Source organism: Amblyomma mixtum, chromosome 10 (assembly GCF_055824585.1).
Source record: "Amblyomma mixtum isolate Tamu chromosome 10, ASM5582458v1, whole genome shotgun sequence".
Taxonomy (NCBI): Eukaryota; Metazoa; Arthropoda; class Arachnida; order Ixodida; family Ixodidae; genus Amblyomma; species Amblyomma mixtum.
The window spans coordinates 73,250,283-73,276,844 of NC_143021.1; the positions used below are offsets into that span (position 1 = coordinate 73,250,283).

Sequence of the window (26,562 nt, forward strand, 5' to 3'; positions counted from 1 at the left end):
TTTACAAGGCTGAGCCTTATTGCCATGAAATGAACGGAGACGTAAATGCGCCAGAGGTTCCATATCGCCCCCAAGCTCTAAGAGACTACGACCGTTTGCAGCGATCAAATATCAGAAACCTGCAAAAGCATGATATGACGCCTCCGACAGGAACACGAAATCGTACATATGGTCATCAGAAACAGACTCAAAGACAAGCTGACATAAGCCTCGAAATAAATTTAGCACTGCTGAGAAGTCGGGTACTTACGCTGCATATGCAAGAGTAGTTCGTGGGCTGCCACTTGTCCCGCTTCACTTTCACAGTCCATAGAAGACGTCGTTTTTTGTCTCTAGGAAACGAAAACATTCTCCAGCCATTTTTAGCGCTGTTAGTGCACTGGGGAACGCAGCACCCAGGCATTCTGCAAAAAGACTGTGAAGAATGCCGCTTTCCGTGTCTAGCGTGGGGAGTCGGCGGGACGCGGGAGCGCAATGCAAGAAAATGGCGGCGGCGCCTCCCGAGAACCAGTTTTGGCGGCGGCGACCCCTTCAAAGAGTGGCTCCACCCTCAGCGGAGAGCGGGCACGCATCGAGGCACCCTAGTTCATGGTTGGTGAAGAATAGTTCGTGCAGTGCTTGCTGTTTGTCTCCTCTTGGGGGTCACGATCGCTGCACTGCACAGGGTTGGGGAAAGGGAGGAAAAGATGATAGAGTAGAGGACGGGCACGGAGACGAGATGGAAGGCTCGTGCCGTAGCAAAGGCGGAAAGGGAGTGGAACCATGCGGCGCAGAAGTGCGCCAGAGAAGCACGCGTCCCAGGGACCCCCTGCGCAAAGTCTACCACCCCAGACGTGTCGGCCGTTGCGGGCAGGGTAGCTGCGCGCGGAAGAATAGGTCGGAAAAGGTGAAGAAGGTTATGCCGCGAAGCGGCAGCGAGCATGAAATGTGCGCGAAGTAAAAGGTAACGAAAGGTATGCCGCGAAGCGGCAGCGGACATAAAATGCGCGCAAGGTAAAAGGAAGAGAAGGTATGCCGCGAAGCGACAGCGGGCATATGATGCGCGCTAAAAGAAAAGGAAAAGAGAGGTATGCCGCGAAGCGGATGTGGGCACGAAATGCGCGCTAAAAGAGTGGTGGGGCGCTAGCGCGGCAAGGCGACAGAGCGGGATAGCAGGGGCAGCGAGACACGGGTCGGGGTGTGGCGGTGGCGGCAGTGCCGGAGGCGTCCGGGGCAGCCCCTCCGTGAACACGACAACGCAGACTACCGCCCTTAGATAGCGAAGCACGTGTCCAACCTGCCCCGTGTTTGCCGACAACTGCGGCCAACCCCAGAGTGCACCCACCGCCACGAAGATATCCACAAAAATCGCCAAAAGGCGCAGCGCCCGCGGACGAAGAGAGTCGAAAAAGAAGGAGGTGGCTGGTTCAAAATTTTGGAGCGGCCGGAGAGATGAGCGGGCTATAAGAGCGCACTGCGTAGTTAGCGAGCACTGAGGCACGCAAATAGGGTAGTCATGCGGGTAGAGACCTCGCATGTGGTTTACCGCGTGTGCGGTTAGCGGGCAATGGAATTGCGCGCAGTGGAGTTAGGCTGCCAAGAAGGCGAGCCAAAGGAAGAGAGCGGACGAGAGCGATAGACGCCCTGAGCGAGAAGAGAGCGCGGGCGGCGGCGCGGCCCGGCGCAAGGACCGAGAGGCGCAGGGGCAGCGCGGCGACGACGGAGCAAGCGGTGGCGGCAGAAGAGGCAGAGTCCGGGGGGTGCCTCCGGCGGACATGATAGCGCAGACTACCGCTCTCAGATAGCGATGTACGAGCCCGACCCGCCCCGTGTGGGCCTACGACTGCGGCCAACTCCGCGACATGCGCGCAGCCCAAGAGCAACGCGGAGAGTGCGCCGGAACGGGCGCCGCGAGCGCGAGGGAAGCCAGAAAGGCATGAGATATAGAAGCGGGCCAGGGTGGCGCGCTGAGAGAAAACGGAAGAAGGCAGAGTGAAGAGAGGCCGTTGGGCGAAAGAGTATAGCAGGCACACGAAGTGCGTGCGGGAGAGTTCACCGTTCGTCCAGAGTCCAGGGCGCGCCGTCCGAGCAGCAGACACACGCGAACAACACACACAGGTAATCCGTTCGAGGGCGGTGAAAAAGTCTGCTAGGAAGTCCACTGCAGAGCAGGGGGAGAGAGTTGTTGCTGCTGAAAGACCACCAATGAGGAGGCGCAGCCATGGTATCCACCCAGCAAACCACAAACCTCCCATAGATGTCCAGATTAAGTCTGAACGTCTATGTACCAAACCAAAATCTCTCAGACGTCTTATCTACCAACCTTTTTTCGTGGAAAAGCTGCAAACGTACCCACGACATCATATCTGCCTTAACCTAGACTTCTCGTAGATATTACTTGTCACGTCCTGGGTATGTAAGCGAGATATATAATTTAAGAATTCCATATTTTTCAATCGTTCGATATTTCGTGTTGCCTTACTGCATTTAAAGTTTGAAATCGCTGTTGACTACAAATTGGAGGCATGACCAGCGCTGCCTGTGTTTTTGCGTTTTTTCGTGCCCGCTTCACGCCAACATTATCCTACCTAGAAATATGAAAAATACCGGAAGTAGTAAAGACAAATCTGAATGCACACGCATCAGGTTTCTGACTCAACTGTACGCAGTTGGTTTGAAATGCCAGTCACTTTGGTCAGGATTCGCATTGTTATTTCATTACTATTCTTACATTCAATTTATACCTTGTGCTACAGCCTGCAAGCTATCTCAACCACACTGAAAAGTTAGGACACACTAAAAAACTTTGTTATTTAGCAGCTAGGACTATATAATAACCATTTTTTCTGATTAAGCATGTTTTATTCAACTTATCCAACGATTTAAAATACAAGAATTGGTTCAGTGCAATTTTTGGGAGTTATTTTTTTTTCAAAAATGTCTTAAATCTGCTAATCGCGCTAGCAATGATAACTATTGGAATGTTGAGCTGAGGAAAGCTTAGGCATTTGTGTTGCTGAATGTGTGACCTCATATTTCTTGAGAATAAACTTCTTGAGTCCCGCTTTTTATCATCATGTCAACACTGTAATCATGTCCAGTGCAGGCCAAAAATTTCTCCAGTTAACCCTGTGCCAGCGGCGGCCCCCTTATCCCAGCAAACTTCCGAACCTCATCTGCCCACCTGCCCTGATCCTCTCTGCTGTGCTTGCATTCTCTCTGAATCCAGCCCGTTACCCTAATGATAATTGGTCATCTTGCCTTCATGCTACATGCGCTGCCCATATGCCTGTTCTATGCTGCGGACAGGCGGCGGCGGGGAAAGTGCGGTGAATTGTCTAAGCCGCCATCGCGTTGTAGTTCGTATCGTATTTTATCAATAATAGCGCAAACTGCGCATGGCGATTGCAGCTGTGAAAAAGTAATATGCTACAATTTAAAAATAATTAACTTATTTTTCATGCCACACCAAGCCTGCTACTAAGTACAAAAAAGAGACGATACAAAATATGTGACAGTTTCGCACATCCGCACGAGGCTAGGTTCAGCCATGGTGGCAGTGGTAGAGCGCAGGGCGTGTGCGATTTCAATCGTGTTCCGTGGGAACGTTGTGTTTGAAGAACCTCGACACAGAATTAATTATTCTCTTATTATTGCTGGCGAGATTGTTCAACCGTTCTTTCCTTGATGGAGCTGAAGGAAGACAGTTTGCTTGCTTTTACTATTCGGCGAAGTGGACCCGCCAGTACGAATTAGGACTACAAGTCGTTTTCACCGGCTGGGATCGTGACCTTTCTTGGTGCGTACTCAGTCTCAGTTTACTCATTGAAGTGTATTTTATGCTATTTTTGCGTTCGTAATGAAAAAATTCTAACGCATTTATCGGCACGTTATATTTTTACGCTCACTCGCTTGGCTGTTTTCGCCAAACTCGCTGTGTATTGAAACAAAGGCTGGTGATGTATGCAACTGGCCTCTACTACCGAAATGTAGGCATGCGTTCGGATGGTGTGCCGAAGTGCGTGTGCAAGCACACTCCGCTCAGCACGACTGCCTTTTAGTGCTGCAAGGGCAACCTTTCACGCTTCATAGACTTGCGTCGGTAAAAGTGGCGTAAATTACTGGGTTTGTTTGTTGTGGTTGCTGTGCCTTTCTCTAGTCACCTGTAAAAGTGAACAATTATGCTTTCTTTTGCAGCAACCCTGGCCTATTGGGCTCGGCAGAAGAGTATTGATGCCACCGCAGCTGTTAACCTGACGATTATGCTCAACGAGAAGATTCAGTGAAAGCGCCGAGCGCAATAAAATACTAACGCACTAGGAAGTCATCTGCAGTGTTTTGGGCTCCCATGATGGCCATGTACTCGCTTACTCAACTGTATTTGAGCTAGCTGGAGTGCTTGGACGTCCCGACGACTCCATAGGGAAGTCTGTGGCTGGGATGCAGTAGGTCTCCGTTCCATCTGGAATTGTAACAGGTGTCAGCTGCATCTCGTATTGCAGCTGGTTCCAGTCTGGAAATGTGTCTCTTAAAACAGTAGGACTGGAACCAGTTAGAAATTTTCACCTGGATATTGATCTATGTATAGTCATATTCTCTTTATATAGACGTCTAGGCTACGTAGACTGGGCGTACTTACATGTTCACAAATATCTGATAAATGTAGAGCGTGATGTCTGCAGTACGTACCTACAACGTGAACTGGACCCCAATTTTCATGTTGTAGGTACGTAGATTTTTCGTAAACGGTACTAATATGGATGTCTAATGGAGGTGTCTAATGTCCAGCGTAAATATCTTGGTGATGTCTATGGTACGTTTTATGGTTTACTGGGCAAGGAAGACTGTTGAGTAATCCTGGGTGGCGGGCCGCTGTTGGGCGTGCGTCGTAGAAATAGGGCCTCCATCGTCGCCGTCAGCGCAGACAAAGGGCCTGTTGAGAGACGCCGGCCGCCGACACCCGTCGGCGGCACGAACGAGACTGGCTTTCTACGCGTATGCAGATATACCATGGTAGCGAAGGCTCCATAGACGCCCATTGGTGTAAAAAATGGCCGCTCATGGGGCACTCCAGCGCTATGGTGGCTAGAAGGGGTACGTGGCGTCAACGCCGGCGCGTTCGCGGCGAAAGGGGTCAGCACTTCGATGCCTCCCGCGCTCCCTGCTCATGCGTGCGCACGTGCGGTTGTCGTCTGCTCGTCTCGACGGTGCTCCCACGTGTTTTTCGCTCTGTTTCTTTTGTGAAGGGGTACTTGTTGGCATGCATGCTTCAGGTCCGTGTCCTGGATCAGCAAATGTATCATCGTGCAAAGAAAGCGAGACAAGCGCACTGCTTTGCGCCTAACTGTACGTCTGGCTACGTATCGTCAAGGAAGTCGAGTGAGCGCGTCACTTTGTTTTCTGTGCCAAAGGACCTTGAACGCTTTGAAGCATGGCTACGAGCCGTGCCCCGGGCTGACAAAGCTCTCGACGGGAACTCAGCCCTCTGTGAACTTCACTTTGATGAACAGTATATTGTCCGGCACTTCACGCACGTGATCAACGGAGCAACAGTCAAGATTCCCCGTGATCGACCCGTGCTTACAAGCGACGCGGTTCCAACGATTTACCCAAATGCTCTGTCGTACCTTTCCAAGAAAGCCCCTCAGAAGAGGCAATCGAAAACGTCGACATGCGGCCTCCCCTCGAAGCTCCAACGTTGCGAAATGGGTGCCTCTTCCCAAGGCGTAGAGACCGCAAATGATGGAGTGTTTCAGAGCAGCAGGCTCTTGCATCTGAATTTTGCGTTCAAAGATGCGAGCTACCAAGAGTGTGTTGGTCCAGACACCAGATCACTGGTTCTGATAACGTCACGGCTTTCACTGTGTGTGCGTTAGAAGACCACAATTCAAAAGGTAGTCCTCGTGATGTCGGACAGCAGCGCGATTCAAGCGACGGTGTTCGTACAAGCAACCACCCACTGCTTCAGTGTGAAGCAAGTAAGAAGCGACAGCCTAATGGACTTGGTATCTTTTCTCCAGCTTACAAAGTTGAATCTTGTAGGCTGCCCAGAACACAAAACAGCACTCAAAAAGAATCATCAAGTTCTATGTGCGCTCAAGGCTTCATTTCTACGTGAAATCTCAGAACGCAAAACGGGACGAAACGCGGGAGCGAATGAAGATGTTAAAACTTCGAAGAGTGCTCTGAAGTGTGCCTTCTAAGCTTTCCACTTTTTAATTAGCGACTTTTATAGTTTCAGTCATAATTATGTACCGTATTGTGCGTCTTTATCGTAAAGACTTTCAAAATTTTTCTTACCTCAACCGCTGGCTCGTTTGCGGTGAAACTGCACACAGAGCTTGCGTATTATAGTAACTTTTGTATCGTAGCAAGTTTTACAACGGTACTTACTTAGTTAAGCCGTGCATGATGCAAAAGCATAATCGTCTGCGTCGAGATCGGCGTACTGAAACCCAAAACACCGAGTTTTTGCTGAAGGGCAGCAGTGGCGCCATCTGTCTGCCACAACGAAATTAAACAAGAAAAACACAGCTCAGGACTTCGTGACGTCGTTCTCCGACGAGCCACGAAAGCAGACGATATAAGCTGAATTGGATAAAGGCATTGGACGAAAAAAAGACGTCAAACAATATTCTTTTAACGGCACAGCCTCGTTAAAAAGGTTGTTTCTGGCATTTTTTTCCCGCTCAGTTGGCCGAAAATGTTCGAAGCGCTTCAGTTCTTGCAACGCTCGCCTTGGCGCCTTGTGACGCTTTCCACTGCAGAAGACAGATGGCGCTACTGCCGCCCTTCACCAAAAATTCGGTGTTTTGGGTTCCGGTACGCCGATCTCGACGCAGACGATTACGCTTTTGCATCATGCACGGCTCAACTAAGTAAGTACCGTTGTAAAACTTGCTACGATACAAAAGTTACCATAATACGCAAGCTCTGTGTGCAGTTTCACCGCAAACGAGCGAGCGGTTGAGGTAAGAAAAATTTTCAAAGTCTTTCCGATAAAAACGCACAATACGGTACATGTGCAGTATGTTTCTGTGATACCCCAAGCAACAACCGATATCCTTCGGACGGCCGACAGAGGTCTCTTTCGGATGTTCTGTACGTCCGCTGAACATCCGCAAACAGCCGGTAGACGTCCGTCGGCCGTCCGAAAGGTGGCCAAAGGTATACGGTTCGCCCGCCGACGGACGTCCAGTTGAGTACGTCCATTGGCGGATATTTCTCGAATATTCGCATATATGGTGCATGCGCGCTTTTTACACTCCGCACGATGCAATAAAACCAAAAACAATTTGATGCATAGCACGCATATTTTATTTTGGTTGATGATACATCAGCAGAGCAATGGGTTATATTCAGAAAATTTCTTAAATGTGACTCTTCAACGTGGCAAGCTTGGGACACACATCCGTAATCTTCCCACTCACAGGATTTCTGAAATAAAAAAGAACGCGGCAAACATCAGCCATGTGAAACAAATGGCACAATGCAGCAGCCCAAGTAAAAACATTGGAACCAATTAATAGAAGTGTTTAATGCTGCAAGCATAACAGACAATGCACTTTAACAAACACCTCAAAGTATAAGGCAATAACAGCTCTCACTTTTCCACACCATATTTCACAGTGTATCTGTTCTTTATTTATTTTCATGGGCCTTAGGGAACTAACCTGCGCAGCACTGTATGTACGCGACTGTGCACAGAAAGCCGCAAAGCTTCCGTTGCGAACCACTGCGAACTACACGTGCTCCCTATGGCCTGCCTTTCGCGCGTTGTCACTCTTTATATAGGCACAGTGAACCTAGCGATGCCTTAAAAATTAACAAGACGCGAAAATACTCCGTCAAGCCGCGCGAGTTGAGGGCTCCCGCAGCTGTGTGATATGTAGGCTCCCGAAAGTGTGAGAACAGCACACACTTGTGGAAGCCATCTCCTCGCGCTTACTGCTCCCACTGTCCTGTGAACGAATGCTATATGAGCATGCTGCACTGTCCTAGAAGCAAGTTCCAAGAAGTGTACTGGATACATACCTTCGTAGGCAATCACATGTGCACTAAGCCTTCTTTAAACCAAGGTCGACGCAGTACGGGATTCCGGTGTTCCAGAAGAGGTTCAGGCGCTTCCCGGATCTTTCGAATTGCTTAAGTTACATACTACTTTCGTCCACAGACCGAACAAAGCCACACATTGTAATAAAAGAGCTATAAAGCTCTGCGCGACAACACTACGCGACAAATCAACAAAGCGCTACGGAGCCGTACTGATGGATTGGATTGGACTGACCGCGAACTGACATCTATGATGATGGTGACAGCAGAATGCACGGCAGTTTTGATTGTTACGAATGGTTTCAATGGCAAGTTTAGCTAGCAAAACGGTGGACATGTCGCACAACTCCACTAATTTGGAGAAGTTTTATAAATATAAAACTAGTCATTGAGTTCTTGCAAAATTCTGCAACACCTGCTTCTCCTCTTAGTTAAATTTAGCTTGTTGGCGGCCAATTTACAAACATCTTCGCGTCAAACGCTCCAACTGATGCAAATAAAACAGTATACATACACGAAAGACGCGAATTTTCTGTGAAATAAAAAACGTCCATACTCATGGCCTGGGAGAATACTCGGCCTTACATCCTTCGGACGTACACCTCGTCTCTCATGCGGATATACAAAATTGGACACTGCCCGTACGTCCGGCGGATGTACGAATACGGATATCCGAAATCGGATTGTGTTCGTACGTCCGATGGACGTCCGATCTCGGCAAATGACGTTCGGATCTAGCTCGTACGTCCGACGGATATCTGTGGTTGCTTGGGACATGATGTTCCTGACGATGGCCTAAGCTATTTTTCAACGAGTCACTTTATTTTTTCTGTTACGTGCAGTAAGTCTATGTGATACATATGATGTTCCTTACCCTCTAAGCTTTCTATTTTTTAACGATCGAGTCACTTTTATAGTTTCACTTTTGTGCAGTATGCCTCCGTGATAGGTTCCTGAACGTAGTGTGTAATAAAAGTCATATTCACATGCTGGCTTGCTTGCGCAGGTACATGACTGCTTACTTCTGTGGCGCTCCTTTCGTTGAGAGTTGCGAGATCGTGTGAGACTCGCAAGATTACTCTCTATAGTCAGCGCTTTCACGAGATAAAAGCGTACGCAGACTGATGATCACTGTAGGCTGTAAAGTCTTCACCTCAGTTTCAGACTAATCTGCGCGGGTGCATCCAGCGTGAACGCAAAAAAAAAAATCCAGCTTTCTGCACGCGCAGCGAACCAGGCGGCGTATTGCCAAAACATATCCTGTACACGCATACGAGCAGACGACGCCCAGGAGTGCTATCACGTGACCTCACGCAACTTCCGCCGTCATAAAAAAAATGGCGCCCTGCGTATGCGTGCGGGTTGCAGTTTCACGCGAGCGGTTTTACACAAGTTTTATGCAAGCCGCCTCGTTGGATCGTGGATACTTGGCTCCGAATGCTTAAAGTGCGTAGATTCCAAGGAGCTATGCAAGCCGCGCCGTGCCGCTGTTCTACGCTGGAAAACGCATCGTCGGTCTCGCAGCCTGCCCCTCCTTCCCGCGTAGGGTACGCCACGAGGTGCTTTTGGACTTTTTATGCGAGTAACTTGTTGTTCCACCCGAGAATTATGGCGGCATCATCGCTGCCGTTCGAATGCGAGTTGGACAGTGAGAATTGCGTCGAGAACGTGCGTTGTTTTCGAGTGGCTCTGAACACCGACGGAGACGCGTACGAGTGGCTCACCAGCTACGGTGTTGCGACAAGAACATCGTGGATCGTTGACTGGGAAGTCGCAAAGCCTAAAAGGTATGGAAAATTTTGAATTTTATTAACCAGTGCACTTGATTTATTATTTCAAGAACTGAGCTGTCGACATTGCCTGATATACTTGTCTGTCCCCCGTGCGGGTCGAGGCCACCTGTGGAAGCACGTAAATGAGGAGATAACATGCCACTTTGTAATTTTTAGCGCACTCTGCGCTGGAGCCGTCATATCTTGCTTGACGTAGCCGAGTTATTCGTGTGCATCAGGGTGCTCTGTGCAATTTCTGAGGCCTGTCATGGAATAATTACGTAACTGTGGACTGTGAAAGGTTCCAATTTTCTGCTTTTCGCTAGGCTGGCTTCACCGCATGGCAGTAGTGTCATGCACAAAATTACGCAGTAATTACATTACTGGTGCCAGTCTCTCTCTAATATAAAAGACTAAAGCAAAAAGATGAGTGTTACTGTGAGAAGGAAAATCAGTTGCATTTGTTTTAGTTACGTTGTTGTGGACTGAGATTCCAATTTTCAGCTCTTTGTTACGCTGGCTTCACCGCATGGCAGCAATGTCGTGCAGAGAATTACGCAATAATTCTATCATTGTTACTAGTGTCTTTCTAATATAAAAGAGACTTAAGCAAAAAGATGAGTGTTACTGTGAGAAGTAAAATCATTGGCTTTTGTTTTTTACTAGGATCGCATTCCACAAGAAGTGGAAATGCCAGCACTCAAACCGTAACAAGGTTACTGGCCAACAGCCACGAACTGCCAGCCTTTGTGGACATTAAAATCAAGAATGTCACTAGGGACACAAAGAAGCGGGACCCATTCCTGAAGAGGACTACGCCGTTGCGTGCCATCGTGAAGGTCAGGGATGACCACAACCATGCACTCGACTGTGCTGATGCACTACGCCTTCTGCGCACCACACCTGACACTCGAGCTGTGTTCCACAGCTACTTTCACGATGGCCTCACACCAGCACAGGCCATAACGATACATCAGCAGAAGCTGGAAACTGAAAATGATGCAGCCGAGAAGCTTGCCAGTGGTGCCGTAAACCCAAGTCCTGGCACCGTGTACTATTGGTTCAGGATGTGGCGGGATCAGCATTACGGCAGTGCAGTGGACCCTGTCAGCAAGCTTTCAGAGAAAGCATCATGTTATCTTGACAAAGGTAAGTTGTAATACGTCTGAGCAGTGTAGTTTCTTTTGTTTCTTTGAAATTCTTGTCACTTTTTGAAAGTACTGAACTGCAAAGGTTTTTTAGGTGTTTCACTAATCACATTCTCACACATTTGTGTGTGCAATTACTTTTATTTCTGTAGTCTAGGTACTTCATAAATATTTACCTTTTGCTTCACAAAAATTATCACCAAATGTTTTAGCACGTCATGCTATCAGCAGGGACAATCTCTTGGCTAGCAGTTTTCTTTTCCCTTAGAGGGACCACCTGCGGCTTTAGAGTATAGTCGTTCAAGCCACAGTGGACATCTTTTCGGTGAAAATAGAGCATGATGAGAAGTCACACGCATGTCTAAATCAGCTTATAGCAACCTTCTCTGGCCTGCATTACTAAAGCTGTGTGCTTTACAACAAAAATCGCATCCACGATGAATACCTCTTGCAATGTCAAACAGTGACTATGCTCTACTTTTCATTATCTGTAATATCGAGATTCAATATCCATACATCACAACAATACTGCCCAGTGATAGATTTGCCGCCCCCTTAGCCCCAAGCAAAGCATTACAGACATGAGTAAGTGCAACCCGCTTGCAACCCAGTTATCCTGCACCCAAAAAAGTAATTACACTGTCACTGATTTCTTACTACAGTTAACAGCATTAAAAGAGTAAATAGAACAACATTCTCTCATGCTTTCTTGGGCTTCAGTGATCATTTGCTTTTTTCTTATGTATATATTATTGTACCAATCATTTCCCTTCACTTGCATGCTAAAAACCATAAAGAAGGTCTCTGGTCTGGCACTCTTGATGCCATAGACAGCATAAAGGGGTTAAACATGTCAAGTGCATGCTAGCACAGATACACTTGATAGTATTACTGCCATAGCTCGGTTGGTTGAGGACCATGTGCAACACGTGGAGGTCTTACATTCGGATTTCATTGGTGGTACGTAGCTGCCTTTACTCCTACCTTGTGTTGAATTATCTGACATCTAAAAAATGATTCTGCTGCTCCTAATTTGATGAATAAGAAAATGAAATTTTTTTTTTAAATTACCATTTTGCTTGTAATGCTGGCTACTTTCAAATGCATATCTTAACAAGCCCCTCATTTGCCTTCGCGTCTCTGCTTAATGCCGCTATAAGTGGGAGCCCTATATTGCCTTTTGCAGGGGCCGATGTGAGAACCACAAGGTCAGAGGATGGTGCTTGCTGGGCAGTCCTCGTGGTGACGGAGGTCATGAAGAGGACACACGGACTGAGTGCTGCTAAGGAGATAATATTTATAGACTCCACAGCCTCATGTGATGAGTCACAAAGCAGCCTCACCGTGGTTCTTACAGCAACTGCAGTTGGGGCAATGCCCCTTGCTGTACTGCTACATAGTTCTCAGAGCAGTGAGAGCTACAGAACTGCATTTGGCCTTCTGAAGCAGAGCTACCCAACCTGCTTTGGTGGTACTCATGTAAGTAACAAATATTTGCCTGCTTTATTTATGGCTTGATAGGAAAGGATAAAAGCACATAAAAACACTAGTGTCTCTTAGTTGTCGTTGTTGCTCAGTTTGAAAAATGCCAATTCATTACGTCATTCAGAGCCCAGTTACCTCAGCCAGTATTTTTGTAGCACATATGATGAATGGCTGTATGCTCCCAAGGGCATAAGAAATGGTGTCTTAAGCTTTGACCGCTAAACTTCATACTCTTTCTGCAGGCAAAATGAAATATTAGACCCGCATTTTCATGCAACTTTTTCAAAAGCTTCAGCATTCAAAAATGGATAAGAAATCTTACTGTGTCCAGGTTACCGCTGTGGCAATATTATAGACATTTAGTTTAACAAAACCATGAGACGGGGTATCTGGACAGTTGAGTTCAATTGTTACAGAAAGTCTCTGTGTCCTTTGTCTCAAACTTTGCAACACAAAACCCTCAAATGAAAAGCAATGTACAGACTTCGTACTATTTAGAACGGATAATACGGTTCTTTATTTACAGCAACAAAGGTACAAAATATTGCTTCTTATATTCTGTAGGCACCGCAGGCATTCATGACCGATAATTCGGCAGCTGAGAAAGCTGCTTTGCAATCAACGTGGCCCGAAGGCAAGCAGCTTCTGTGCCACTTTCATGTGGCCCAAGCCGAGTGGCGCTGGCTACATGCGTCACGTGACACCAGCAGGGATGACAAGCGAGATTTGATGACTACATTCCAAAAGGTGAATGCAAATTAAGCATGCATTACTTTTACTTCTGCAAATTCCAACTGGAAAATGTGACTGTCGGATATAGTATTGCATCTGCCAAGACAGTAAAGCATAATCGGTCCGTGATTTAACACCGCATGAGTGATGCAGTGCTGGTAATGCCACAAGACAAGCTGTTTGAATTCTTACAACAAAGTAACATGAACTATGTCAGACTCTCGTGCAGTTAGCAGGAATCTGCACATAGAAATATGTGCTCACACTTGTAACATACAGCGACAAGTATTAAAGGAACGTGCATGAATGGCTCAGAGGGCCCAGTGAAAAAGGTACTTCTGTGGGTGCTATCAAAGCAACACATGGCTGCATCACGGGAGCTTCAAAGAGCACACTTCCATGCCAATCATCCCTCTCAAATAAGCAACAAAGAGTTGCACATTTTATGTGCAATAATGCAGGGTTTTAAGGTTTCTGGAACACTACACATGGCGACTTTTTCTTTCTCTTTCACAAAAGTTTTTTCTTTTCACAACCGAAGAAATAAACATTTCTATGGTCTGTGCAGGTGGATTGTGCAGTAATATAAACACGATGTACATCACAGAGTGCAGTTAAAAGACAATAAATAAGAAAGCAGTTCATACTTAATGGTTTGTTAAGGCATAGAGAAATGGTGGTATTGTAGAATTGAAGGCTACTAACATTGAAGGCAAGTTCTTAAATTTCTGGCATTGGCGTTGTGGTTCATGATATTAAACAAGAAATTAAGTACCCTATATCCGCAGAAATCAATGAAAGATCTACAGCAGAAGTAGTATAGCATTACTTCTTGGCATGGGGTTCAAAGGCATGTGCATGAAGCAGGTTTTCTAGGGCTCTGGGCCAGTGTCTCATTTCTTGGTGCTCCTAGAGGCAAATCATTATTTCATTAAATTAAATAAGTGCTTTCACAGTCATGTACACCTGAACAATTGTGACTGCCATGAAAACATTACGCTGCAAACGTTTACAACATTACTTTGTGATTTTTTTTTCATGCACCAAAAGGGAAGTACCCAAGAATCCCATTTCCTTAGTCATGTGCCCTTCTTGCACATATTAATATGATGTGAAAATACTGTAAAATATTTTCAGTTCTTACCACCGCCCTCTGTTCATACTTCACTGAGAAGGGTTAGAACTGTCAGGAGCTACCATACCAACAAACAAGCCTAGCTGCCCTGATGCAGTTTAATAATAGAGGAAATTGGTATCCTACATTCAGGTACTGAAATGTTTGTACAGAAGATCTGCTGGCTTGCATGTCATAGTTGCATAAACAAGTTCTAAATTTCTAGATTACAAAGGTAACCCATCAAATCCCCACTACATTCAGGATAGGCATAGCTCGTAAACAATGGCAGTGCGGTAACAAATGGATTATTTGATCACAGTATCACATAAACTGAAATATGCAACATGAGCAAACATTCTGCAACTTTTTTTCATTGTTCTGCCAAAAGTTTGGGCTAAGAGGTCTGGCCTATATCAAGGTTGACTTGTCAAGCATTGTGTTCTGTTACATAGTCATAAAGGAATGGTCATCTGCATTCACTACAAACAACAAGCTTGCATGCCTATTTACTTCACCCTCACAGAGACATTGTGGAGGGGAGGGGCAAGAATGCATAAAACTGGTCAAAAGTCACGAAGGCGCACAGATGAGAAGAAAAATGTAAATTGTGGGATGAACGTCCTGAAGTGACGCATGGGCTACAAGGGGCGCTACAGTGGAGGGCTCTTGATTAGTTCACACCGCCAGAGAGTTCTTTGATGTGCACTGACATCATATAGCGCATGGGTATTTTTGTATTTCACCTCCATTGAAACACACCCACTGCGGCTAAGATCAAGCCTGCGACCTTAGGTTTGGCAGCCAAAGCCACTGGGCCACTACAGTGGTTTGATGAGTGAAGAGGCAAGTCAAAAACACCAAGTATGATACAAGGCATGTTGCAAGTAAAATTGAATGCAATCAATAATTACATGCTCACAGAACTACCAGAACAATAAAATCAGACTCAACACATTGAACACAATAGCCAAGATAAATTCAATGCATGTAGAACTGAACGATAGCTAGTGTGTCCGGAGATAAAGGCTAATGTGCCTGGCAAGCACTTCCAAGTACGGAATGTCTCTGACAGAAATAACCGTATATGTGTCATTAACTGAAGAGGTACATCAAGTTTGTGAGGATGATGAACATGTACATAAATGCAAGTACCATGAGCGATCAGGAGTACCCTTAGATGGTTTTAATACAGTGGCAGATCCTTTGGAAAAGATCAATATTAAGAAAAACCTGAAAAAAACGCACATAGTGACATGCCACAGTAAGAGTTTGTTGTATATTTGTAATGCTTCTGCTATGCTACTGATTACACACATTAAACTAATTGATTCTATGTGTTCACTCTAGCTTTAGTTAGTAAAAATCTGCTTTGGTAGCTTCTAGAAAGAGCACTATAGACAGAGTTGGACACAGTATATATAGCTGTCTTTGTTTTGAGCGACGCTGATGTTAGAAACTATGTTTTCAATAGCAAGCATGCGGTGTTATGTATCTTACGTAGTTAACATGAGTTTTCCAGGAAAGGTTACTAGTAGCACAGGCATTAAAGTATTTGCATTCTAGAACGGGGCCACGCAGGCTATTGTTAATACAAAATTGTTATGTGGTGGTGGCAAGAAGGGGAGAGGTGAAAGAAAGCTTTGGCGGCAAACTTTTGATTGGCAGAACTTGTGCCCACAGATAGATAATGAATGAAAAGCTGTAATGGCAACAAGTATGTGCAATGCGGATTGAAAATACCAGCTGTTCTCAGTTGTGTGCAGTTTGACAGTTACAGTGAACTTTGGATGTAAAGCACCCAAAACACCCACACAATCTCAGACATTGTAAAAGCTGCAGCACACGATCATTAAAATTTCAGATAGTTACGTCACATCTCATATAGCAAAAAAGGGGGCAAACAAACACAGGAAATGAAAATGGAAACAGCACTTTGCGGAAATATTTGGGACAAGGTGATAGTTGCTGGAACATTGTCATTACTACATATTTAGAGGCTTGATATTGAGCAGCGTCAAAAATGTTAGTTATCTTGCACATCAGAAACGTAAGTCGCAGATGACACAGAGATAGATTGCTCAATACAAATTTTTATGCAGAAATAGTGCCTTTACAGGAGGCGAATATTGTAGTGCTATACATGCAACATGTGTTTTATAATCTTCTTTGCAGATTATGTATGCATCAAGTGTTGACGAGCTGAATGCTGCCATAGCGGAAATGGAGGGGAAATCCCACAAGGGCTATGTAACACGTGTTCTTGGCTTCCTGGAGCGGAAGACAGAATGGGTGCTCTTGTACCGCTCCGGAATGCTTACAAGGGGCCACAACACCAATAATTTTGCTGAGGCATCGATACGGGTCCTGAAGGATGTGGTTCTGGGCATAAAGCATTTAATGTTGTCGCCCTCATCACAACCATTTGGGAAGGCCACCTGCAGAAGAGGCTGCTGAAACACGCTCACAACCGTGTGCCAAGCCACAAGCTCCTCTACGATAAGCTTCTGGAAAGGATGCCTGAAAATGCTGCCGCAAGCATCCACACCCTTGGCAGTAATCTGTTTCAAGTCCCCAGTTGTAAGGAAGACGGGAAAGTCTACGAAGTGTGGCAGGATGTCGGCACCTGCACCTGCCGAGCTGGCCAGCAGGGGGCGTTCTGCAAGCACCAGGCACTGGTTCACAACACCCCTGGGGGAGGATTCCCCAATGCTCCCGTACTTGGTGCTCAAGACCGCCACCAGCTCGCATGGCTCGCCCTGGGTGACAAGTGCCAACATCCTGCCTTTTTCCGTGACTTCCGTGAACCAGCATGGGACCAGCCGGGGAGCAGCACAGGCGAGCCAGGCAATGAACTTGTCCAGCCACAGGCCTTGGAGCAAGATGCCGCAAGCCTGCCCCAAGACAATATGGAAGTTGAGGAGCAGCTTGCTGTTGAAGGCCCAAGTTCCAGACATCAATGCCGCGAGGTCTGGGGCACATTCCTTTTTTCATTTTTGTGCATTACAGTATATCAGTTCCAAGTCTGGCTGCATGACAGTTCCCTAAAGCAGTGTGCAGGATTCTCATTTCAAAGAAGCTGAAAACCTCTCTCTCTCTCCTGCTGAAAACTGTGACTGGGCTCACAGTACCCAACCCTCTCACTATGCTGCTGCACCAACTGCAGCAATGAACAGAGCTTTCAACAGCAGCATTGGTCACAGAGCAGAAGTGTAACATGAAACTTTCCCCGCAACCAGAGTGCACAGCTGTTTCAGCATTTCTTGCTCCTTATTGGAAGTTTTTTGCCTTACTGTGCCTCACAGGCATTTTGAACAATTCAGCGAGTCGAAAAGACAGCTCTATTTGCAAAAATGACCGATAAATAGTTTACTTCTCTGTATCTCTAACATTAAACATTTATGTACTTAATGCATGTAATATAACTTTCATGACATGAAAATCATTCGTAGTGCCAAGCATATGAGGATGCAGGTTCATAACCTTTCCACGCTTTCACTTGATGCAGTACACTGATGTTCTACTTTTCCACAATCCATCGTGTTGGCCCCTTGCGAACTTCCACAGTGCAATTTGCTTCGTAAATTGGAGTCCCATATTGAAATAACCTAAACACATGGCCGTAATAACCAAGAGTAGCTATAAACAGTAAGATGAAAGGACAAAAAGAACAGAAAAGTGAGTGGGATGCTAGAGGTACAATGCAAAAGTTATTACAGTTTGTACTTTAGTGCCTCACTTTACAGATTTCTGAGCTATTTTTGTTTTTTTCACAGGATGCCGCTGAGGTACTGAAGGAAATCACAGAGGAGCTGTGGCGGCAACATAATTTGGCCGCAGACAATCCATTTTACCTAACCCTGCTCTAAAGAGAGCGCGCACAGAGCCTCAGGTAGTGGCAATGCATCTTGCTTCTACTGCAGCAAAAGCAAGTTCACTGAGGCGCGGCCGCACCATCAAGGTGCAACCAACTGGGATAGCAAGGCGTCGTCCAGGTGTCACACGAGGCGCCGCCAGAGTACATGCCGGTCGGCCTTTGAAAACAGCTGGCAACAAGAAAACAAAACGCCTTCACAGCTTTCATCAGAGTGTGAAAAATGCGGTTCCCCATGCAAAATCTCATGGGGCTGGCCACTGAAGAACAAAAGGGTGCTCTTGTGCACATAGGCAATAAGGGACGCCATAGAGGAAACCTCCGGATTAATGTGGAGCAACTGGGGTTCTTTACTGTTCTCTGACATCGCACCGCACATAGGTGTTTTTTCTATTTTGCTTCTGTTTGTTTGTTTGTTTGTTTGTGGGGTTTAACGTCCCAAAGCGACTCAGGCTATGAGAGACACCGTAGTGGAGGGCTCCGGAAATTTCGACCACCAGGGGTTCTATTTGTATTTGTATTTTGCCAGCCACTCAAGCCAGCAGCCAAATGTCAAAGCCCCTGAGCCAGTGCAGCTGGTCATTGCTAACTTCAGCTTATCTGAGTCAACACTGATGCACCATTTAGTTTTGAGAGCAAGGTCTGAAATGTTGGCATTTAGATGTATGGATGTCTGCTTGCCTCATTCAGCTTTCATGGGTCAACGTAGATCTGAACACAACCTTCTTTTTCTTTGCTCAGAACTTCCAAGAGGCTGGTTCAGCAACTTGCGTGAACACTTGTTCTTTCCTTGGGTTTGCATTCCTTGGTTTAATTCGGCTTCCATATCAGATAGGAATTCATATGGTGCCAAAATGAATATTCGAAATTTTCGTCCAGTGCTACTGAAAGCTCTCCATGCAGAAGACTTGCCGTTCAAGTACATCACTGTATTGCTCAATTATGAAAAAAGTGAAAATTGGTTTTTGAGGAAAGGAAATGACACAGTAACTGCCTCGCTTATCTCGGTGGACAGCCAAACCACACTGTAAGGGAAGAGATAAAGGAGGAAGTGGAGGAAGAAAGAGGTGCCATAGTGGAGGGCTCTGGATTAATTTCAAACACCTGGGGGGACCTTTAACATGCACTGACATTGCATAGCATATGGGCGCCTTTGGCGCCCTGGCTGCCGTGGTTGGGTTCGAACCCGGGTACACTGGCTCAGTAGACGAGCACCTTAACCACTGAGCCATCGTGGCGGGTTCAATTGGGAACTTTTCATTTCTGGCTGTCATATTATTACGGTGTATAGTCGCAAGGCAAAGACGATGTTGTTTTGATGCTGGGCAGTTGACGACAACGAGGGTGTTGCAGCTAGTGCTTGGGGTGACTTGGTTTGGTGTGCCTTCTGACTGCGGCCTGTCACTCCTGCTGCTGAGCTAACCCCCGTAATAATTGGTGGAGGTCGTGCTGGGTATCACACCAGGACCCTGCCCTAGACCTCTGCCGCGGTCGTCACCTTCGAGCCATCACTATGCCGTCCAACACACCAGCGGCCGCAGCGTCACCTCCAGCGACGACCGTCGTGGCGCAGCCTCGCGATCCGGGCGCCTTTTGTGGCACCGATGACGTCAATGTCAAGGACTGGCTCGCCATGTATGAGCGTGTCAATAAGCACAACCGCTGGGATGCGACCCTCATGCTTGCTAACAAGATCTTCTACTTGGCAGGCATGGCCCATGTCTGGTTTGAGACACATGAGGAATACCCCACACAACCTTGGGACAACTCTAAACAAAAGCTCCGGGACTTATTTGGCAAGCCAATTGGACGGAAGCTAGGCGCTAAAAAAGACCCTGCTTCTCGAGCTCAGTCCTCTAAAGAGCCATACCTCTCCTACATCCAGGATGTTCTCGCTCTGTGTCGTAAACTACACAGCGATGTCAGAGACCGACAAGGTAGGCCACATCCTGAAGGGGATCGCTGACGACGCATTCAACCTTCTCCTGTGCAAAGATTGTGCAACTGTCAACTCCATCCTCCATGCATGCCGGCAGTTTAAGCAAGCAAAACACTGCTGTATTGCTTCTCGTTTCGACTGCCTTCCAAACCCGGCGGCGACATCCTCCTGCAAAGACCTGCCACCACTGCAACAGCCGTCCTGTCCTGCCAATTTGGCTCGAATTGTACGCAGAGAGCTGGAGGCTATGACTCCCGTCACCTTTACCCCTCAGCCGGCTGACGCTATGATTGCACTGATCCAGGCCGTCACTCACCAGGAGTTTGCGACCGTGGGCCTCACTTCTGGTCTGCCCTCTGTGTCGCCCTGTTTACCAACCACTACTCCACTGGTTGCTGCTGCTTTACCGACTCTGACCATATTGCCACGTTACTGCTATCAGAATCCTGCGGATTGGCGCATCTCAGACGACTGACCAATCTGCTTCACCTGTTCGCGTGTCGGCCACATTTCCCGCCACTGCCGCAGCCGTTGGTTTTCACCTCCTCAACTTCGCTCTACTTACGATCGTCGTGCCGACTACGAACCTAGTTCTATTTATGATCGTTGTGCCAACTACAAACCACACCTGATGTTTTCCCGTGCTGAGTTTCCACAAGCCTTTGAGACACTCCGACCCCACGAAGATCCAGCTGCACGCCTTCACTTCAGGTTCGCCGCTCCTGTTCACCGCAATTTCAACGGCCGTCCACTCCACCCTTACCTGGCTCTCACAGGGAAAACTAACCAATGCAGCTCCCGGAGGTGACACTGCATTGATGACCTGGCCCGAAAATCCTCTCCTGATCCTCACTCCACGCAGTAACCTTCTCGATATCTGTGTGGACGGTGCACGAGTTACCGCTCTGATTGACACTGGCACCCAAATTTCTGTCTTCAGCTCCTCCTTTCGCCGTCACCTCAAAAAGGTTGTGACACCTGCCGTTTCCTCAGCTGCGTTTCTCATAGCTCGAGTTGCTTCGGGACGTTAAACCCCAATAAACCAAACCGTTTCTGCAGCCGTTCGTGTCGCTGACGGCAGTGCTGCTGCCGTTGTTAGACTGTGCACTGCGCGTTTGTATTACCGATAGTACTACACCTGTCCTGTTCACATTCCTTGACCATTACCCAGATGATGTGACCCTCGGCATCGACTTTTTAATGACGCATGCGGCACTAATTGATTGCTCCACTGGCATTCTTCATTTGGACTTGCCGCTCTGCTCTGAAAGCGCAGATACCAAGCTGCCCCATTTACGTGCTGCTGAATTCACTCGCCTGCCGCGTGACACTGCAGTCTATGTCCCAATGTCCCCATTTCCCGCCATTCCTGATGGTGCCTATGTCACGTACCCAATCAAGGACGTTGTCATCTAGCGTAACGTCAGCTTTTCACACACAGTGAGTGAGTGAGTCAAAAACTTTATTAAGCTCTAGATTTGCTTTTCTTCTCCGGCTGTCAGATGGCTTCGTCCATCTACTTGTACAAAGGTTGGCTGCCCTTAGTCCAGGGCTCCGCTGGAAGCTGCTGCCAGTTGTGCTCGTCGAATCAGACCTTCTTGGTCGACTCGGCAATCGCTGGAGAGCACTCCCTCCCATTGCTCCGCACTCGGGTTTGTTATAACGGGTACCACGCTTATCCTCTGGCATGCCCACGTTATGTGGTACAGCGTGGGTGGTTCTTGACACCAAGGGCATTTGTCAGTGTATTGTGAGGGATACATTTTGTTGAGTACGTGTAGGTTCGGGTACGAGCCCATTCGTAGCTGCCTCCATGCGACAGAGTCCTCTCTGCTAAGGGAGTTGTCCGGTGGTGGATACCGCTTTCTGCAGCCCTTGTAATAGTTTAGTATCGCCGAATAATCTTGGGGTACAGGTTCATTCCCATCGAGGTCGGCTACTTTGGATGCTCGGTCATAGGTGTACCCTCGAGTATCCTGTCCGCCTCTTGGTTCCCTGTTACTCCCGCGTGTCCCGGCGTCCATACTATCGTATGCCTGATTGGTTCTTCGTTTGCTTGTCTGTGGCCCCCAGATCGGAGTATGTGGAGCGCTCTGTACTTTATTCTGCCGCGTAGGTAGTTGCAGCATGCTGTTTGTGAGTCTGTAAGGATTGTTAGAGACCGTTTAGATTGATAGCCCTCCGCTACCACTAGAGCAACGGCCGTTTCTTCAGCCTCGACTATCGTACAGTCTTGTAGTAATGCGCTGGTGATCTCGCGTAGGGTCGAGTCAATCAATGTTGTTGCCGCATTGCTGTTGTGCTGCCCCGCTGTTCCGGTGTATGTGGCTGCGTCCACGTATACCATCGTTTCTTGGGGTGCTAATGTCTTTTGTAGGTATTCAGCCCTTGCCTCTCTGCGTGCTTTGTGTAGGTTGGGATCCATGTTCCGGGGTATTGGCGTTACTTTTAGTGTGTTGCGATATTCGTCCGGAATTGTTTCTGTCCTCTGTATTTCTTGAATTTGATCGGCGCGGCCCAGTTTCTTTAGGAGCTCCCTGCCAGATGGGGTCTGTTGTAGTCTGCGCAGTTGGGAGACTAGTTGTGCCTCTCTCAATTCATCGAAAGTGTTGTGTAGTCCTAGGGCTGGGAGCTTTTCGGTTGAAGTGCTGTGAGGAAGGTGGAGTGCGGTTTTGTAGGCTTTGCGTAGGATCACATCCGCCTGTTGTACCTCAGTCTTGATGGGATTGTAGTAGGGGAGGCTGTATGTCACTCGGCTCACTTCCAGGCTTCTAACCAGCTTGAGTATGTCCTCCTCTCGCATGCCATGACGTCTGTGTGAGATGCGCGTGATCATGCGGGCCACTTGTAGAGTGGATGCTTTGAGCAGGGCGAGGGTGTGGGTGCAGTGTTGGTTTGACTGTATCCCCATCCCCAAGATTCTGATGAGTGTTTTTTCTGGTATCGACTTCCCCTCGAGGTAGACTTTTAAGTCATCGCTAGTGGGCACTGTGCGATTTTGTTTTCCTCTCCAAACTCTTAGGAGCTCGGATTTCTCGGTGGAGCATGCTAGCCCTCTTGCTCTGACGTAGTTCTCTACGCAGGTGGCTGCCTTTTGTAATTTCTCTTCTTTCTCTCCGAGCGAGCCTGTGTTGACCCAGATGGTGATGTCGTCTGCATACATGGCGTGGTGTATGCCGTCGATTGCTTTTAACTGTTTTGCCAAGCCAATCATGGCTATGTTGAAGAGCGTAGGGGAGATGATCGATCCTTGATGTGTTCCTTTGTTTGGAGTAAGGAATTTGTCTGATCTGAGCTCCCCCAGGCCAATCGTTGCCGTTCTGTTTAAGAGGAAGGCTTTGACGTAGCCGTAGACTCACCTCCCGCAGTTCAGGTCGTTCTTGCCCGTAAGGATAGCCTCGTGACTGACATTGTCAAAAGCCCCCTTGATGTCCAATGCCATTATTATGCTCTCTCCGCTCTTGGGGATGTTCCCGAGTACCTCTTCTTTGATTTGAAGTAGTACATCTTGGGTCGATAGTTTTGCTCTGAAACCGAACATGGTGTGGGGATACAGTTCGTTGTCCTCCATGTACTGTTGTAGTCTCAGCGTCACCACTCGTTCGTACAGTTTTCCTAGGCACGATGTGAGCGAGATCGGTCAGAGGTTCTCAATTTGTAGTTTCATGCCGGTTTAGGAATCATGACTACCTCCGCATGCTTCCACTCCTCAGGGACGGTCTCCGCTTCCCAGTGTTTGTTGAGAAAGTCGGTGAATTCTGCGACTAGCTCATCACTGAGGTTGCGGATGAGTGCGTTATTGATCTTGTCTGCACCCGCGGCCGTGTTTCTGGTTGTGTTTCGAATCGCTGCATAGACCTCTTCTCGCGTGATGGGTCTGTCCAGGGTATCGTTTTCTCTTCCACGGTAGCACTCTGCGTAAGCTGCTGGGTTTGTGTCCCCGAAGCACTTAACGCGTTAACGCATACTTTCTCCACAAGTTCTGAGTCTAGTCCCTCGAACTGGTGGATTAACCAGTAGATGGCTTTGTTGTTTTCTGCCTTGGTCTTGGTTGGATCTATGAGAGCCTTGAGGATATGCCACGTCCTCGCTGTGCTCAAAGTTCCGTTGAGGGAGTCGCTGAATTGTTGCCAATTTTGCCTTGCCAATTGCGCCGCGTACTCCTCTGCTTTCGCTGCGACTACTACGATCTTAAGTTTTAGTTCTCCATTGTACTTTTGTTTCTTCCACCTCTTGGTGAGCTCGCGTCTAGCTTCCCACACCTTGAGCAGCCTGGCATCTACCTCAGGTGTCTGCGTCGTTCGCGCGATTTCTTCAGTGTACTTGCGCTAGTTTTCTTTGAGCATATTTTCCCACTCTTCTGTTGATTGGATCCCGTCGCATGCCTCTCGAAAAGCGCTCCAATCCGTAATTTTTGCCGATCCCAGCTGGTGCTTTAGCCTGTCTGAGGTTACTTGTGTTTTGAGTATGTAGTGGTCACTCTCCAGATTTTCTAACAGATTATCTCACACTGCCTGTTCTGCTCCCCGTATGAATGTGAGGTCGGGGCACGTGTCGGTACTGACGCTGTTTCCGATTCTGGTTGGAGTGTCTGAGTCGGTGAGGAGGTCGCAGTCAGTGTTTTCTGCTGCCTCTGCTAGTGCTTTACCTTTTGGGTTAGCTGTTTGGTATCCCCAGCTTTTGTCCATGGCATTGAAGTCTCCTAGTATGATTAGTGTGTTTTTTCTTGCTAGTTTGCGTGCGCCATGGAAAAGTTCGTGGAATTTTGCTTTCCTCTGTTTTGGAGTGCTGTATGCATTCACAATAAAGACGCTGCCCCTCTTTCTTTTCTTCTTTCGTATAATTGCTACTATCACGTGTTCTACGTCGGTGTCGGCTATCCTGTTGTGGTTTATGGCGATGAGCACCTTACTGACTAGGGTTGCCGTTCTTCCTTTCTCCTGAGTCTCGAGCACGTATATCCTGCGAGTGTGGGCGTAGTGCCGTCTCTTGAAGCGCTATGATGTCGGGCGGTCTTTGTTGTGTATGGATGTGTTGGAGTAGGCCCTGCTTCTTGCGGTAGCCTCTGCAGTTCCATTGCCATATGTCTAGGGTTTCTTGCTTGCTTAAGTTTTTGTTGGCCATATTTAAGCTTCAGTGTTGTTTGTGGGCGAGTTGGCGAGGGCTGCCAGCGCGGGACAGTGGTAGGCCTTTTCTCTAATGTTCTCGGCGTATTTCTGCTAGCGGATGCTACTCTGGAGTTCTGTGACTTGCAGTTGTACTTGCTGCATCATCAGCTGCATCATCTGCTGCATCATTTGCTGGATTTCTGCCTTAAATTTAATGAGATCCTCGTTGCCTGTTTGCGACGGGGCTTGGGTTTGTAATGTTTGTGGCTGCGGAGGGCTGTTCAACTTAAGGTCTCGTACTGCCTTCGTGAGCTCTGCTATTTGGCACTCTAACTCTGTCTGCCTAGTGCGTGATAGTTCTAATTCGCGTCTCAGTGCTGTTTTCTCCGCGTCCTCCTGTCTAGGTTGTTCGCGGTTGCTGTTTGTGTTTGTGTTATGTTTGTTAGTTATCCCTCCCGAGTGCGGAGCAAACCAGGGGTTTTCACAGTCCTGACCGTCACCGGCAACCGCACCTACCTTCCGGTTCTGAGCTTCGGTCTCTCTCCCCAAGTTTTACCCTGTGGCACCACACTTGCTGAACTGGTTCCTTTGGCCGAATGCACCGTTTCTGCTCTCACAGCTGAGGTCTCTGGTCTCCATGCCCTTCCTCACTCGACCGCTTCATGCCCGGACCCTACTTTTGCAATGATCGAGGCAGATTTGTCACCTGACCACGCCAGTGCCCTATGATGTGACGTCTTCGATTTTTGGAATCGTCCTCTCGGCCAAATCAACTGTCGTGACCCACTGCATCAATACGGGCGATGCCAGCCCTATACACAGAAGGCCCTGTCGTGTCTCTCTTTCTGAGCACCATGTCATCCAAACAGAGGTGGACAAGATGGACAAGATGCTGGTGAACAACATTATCGAGCCTTCTAGCAGCCCTTCGGCATCCCCTGTGGTGTTGGTCAAAAACAAAGATGACAGCTGGTGTTTCTCTGTTGACTATTGCCAACAAAGAAAGACGTCTATCCTCTTCCGAGAATTGATGCCGCCCTCGATTGTCTACATGGTGCTAGCTATATTTCTTCTATTGATCTCCATTCAGTCTACCGGCCAATAGGTGTTGACAAACGGGATCGTGAGAAGACTGCCTTTGCCACCCCGACAGCCTGTACCAATTCAAAGATATGCCTTTCGGCGTCTGCAACGCTTCTGCCACCATCGAGCACATGATGGACTCACTTCTGCATGGCTTCAAATGAACGACGTGCTTGTGCTACCTAGATGATATCGTTTTCTTCCCCACGTTCGAAAGCCACATAACGCCGTCTTGATACCATCCTTGCTGTCTTCCGTCGCGCTTGTCTCCAACTG

General features: G+C 47.6%; 1 long non-coding RNA gene and 1 pseudogene across 1 annotated transcript; both read left to right on the plus strand.

Moving 5' to 3' along the window:
• Window positions 1-2,894: 2,894 nt before the first annotated feature.
• Window positions 2,895-4,302, plus strand: LOC149326118 (uncharacterized). Its single transcript, XR_016286018.1, has 2 exons — window positions 2,895-3,778; window positions 4,177-4,302. It is a non-coding gene; the product is annotated as an uncharacterized LOC149326118 (long non-coding RNA).
• Window positions 4,303-9,639: 5,337 nt separating this feature from the next.
• Window positions 9,640-18,420, plus strand: LOC149326119 (uncharacterized; annotated as a pseudogene).
• Window positions 18,421-26,562: the final 8,142 nt, after the last annotated feature.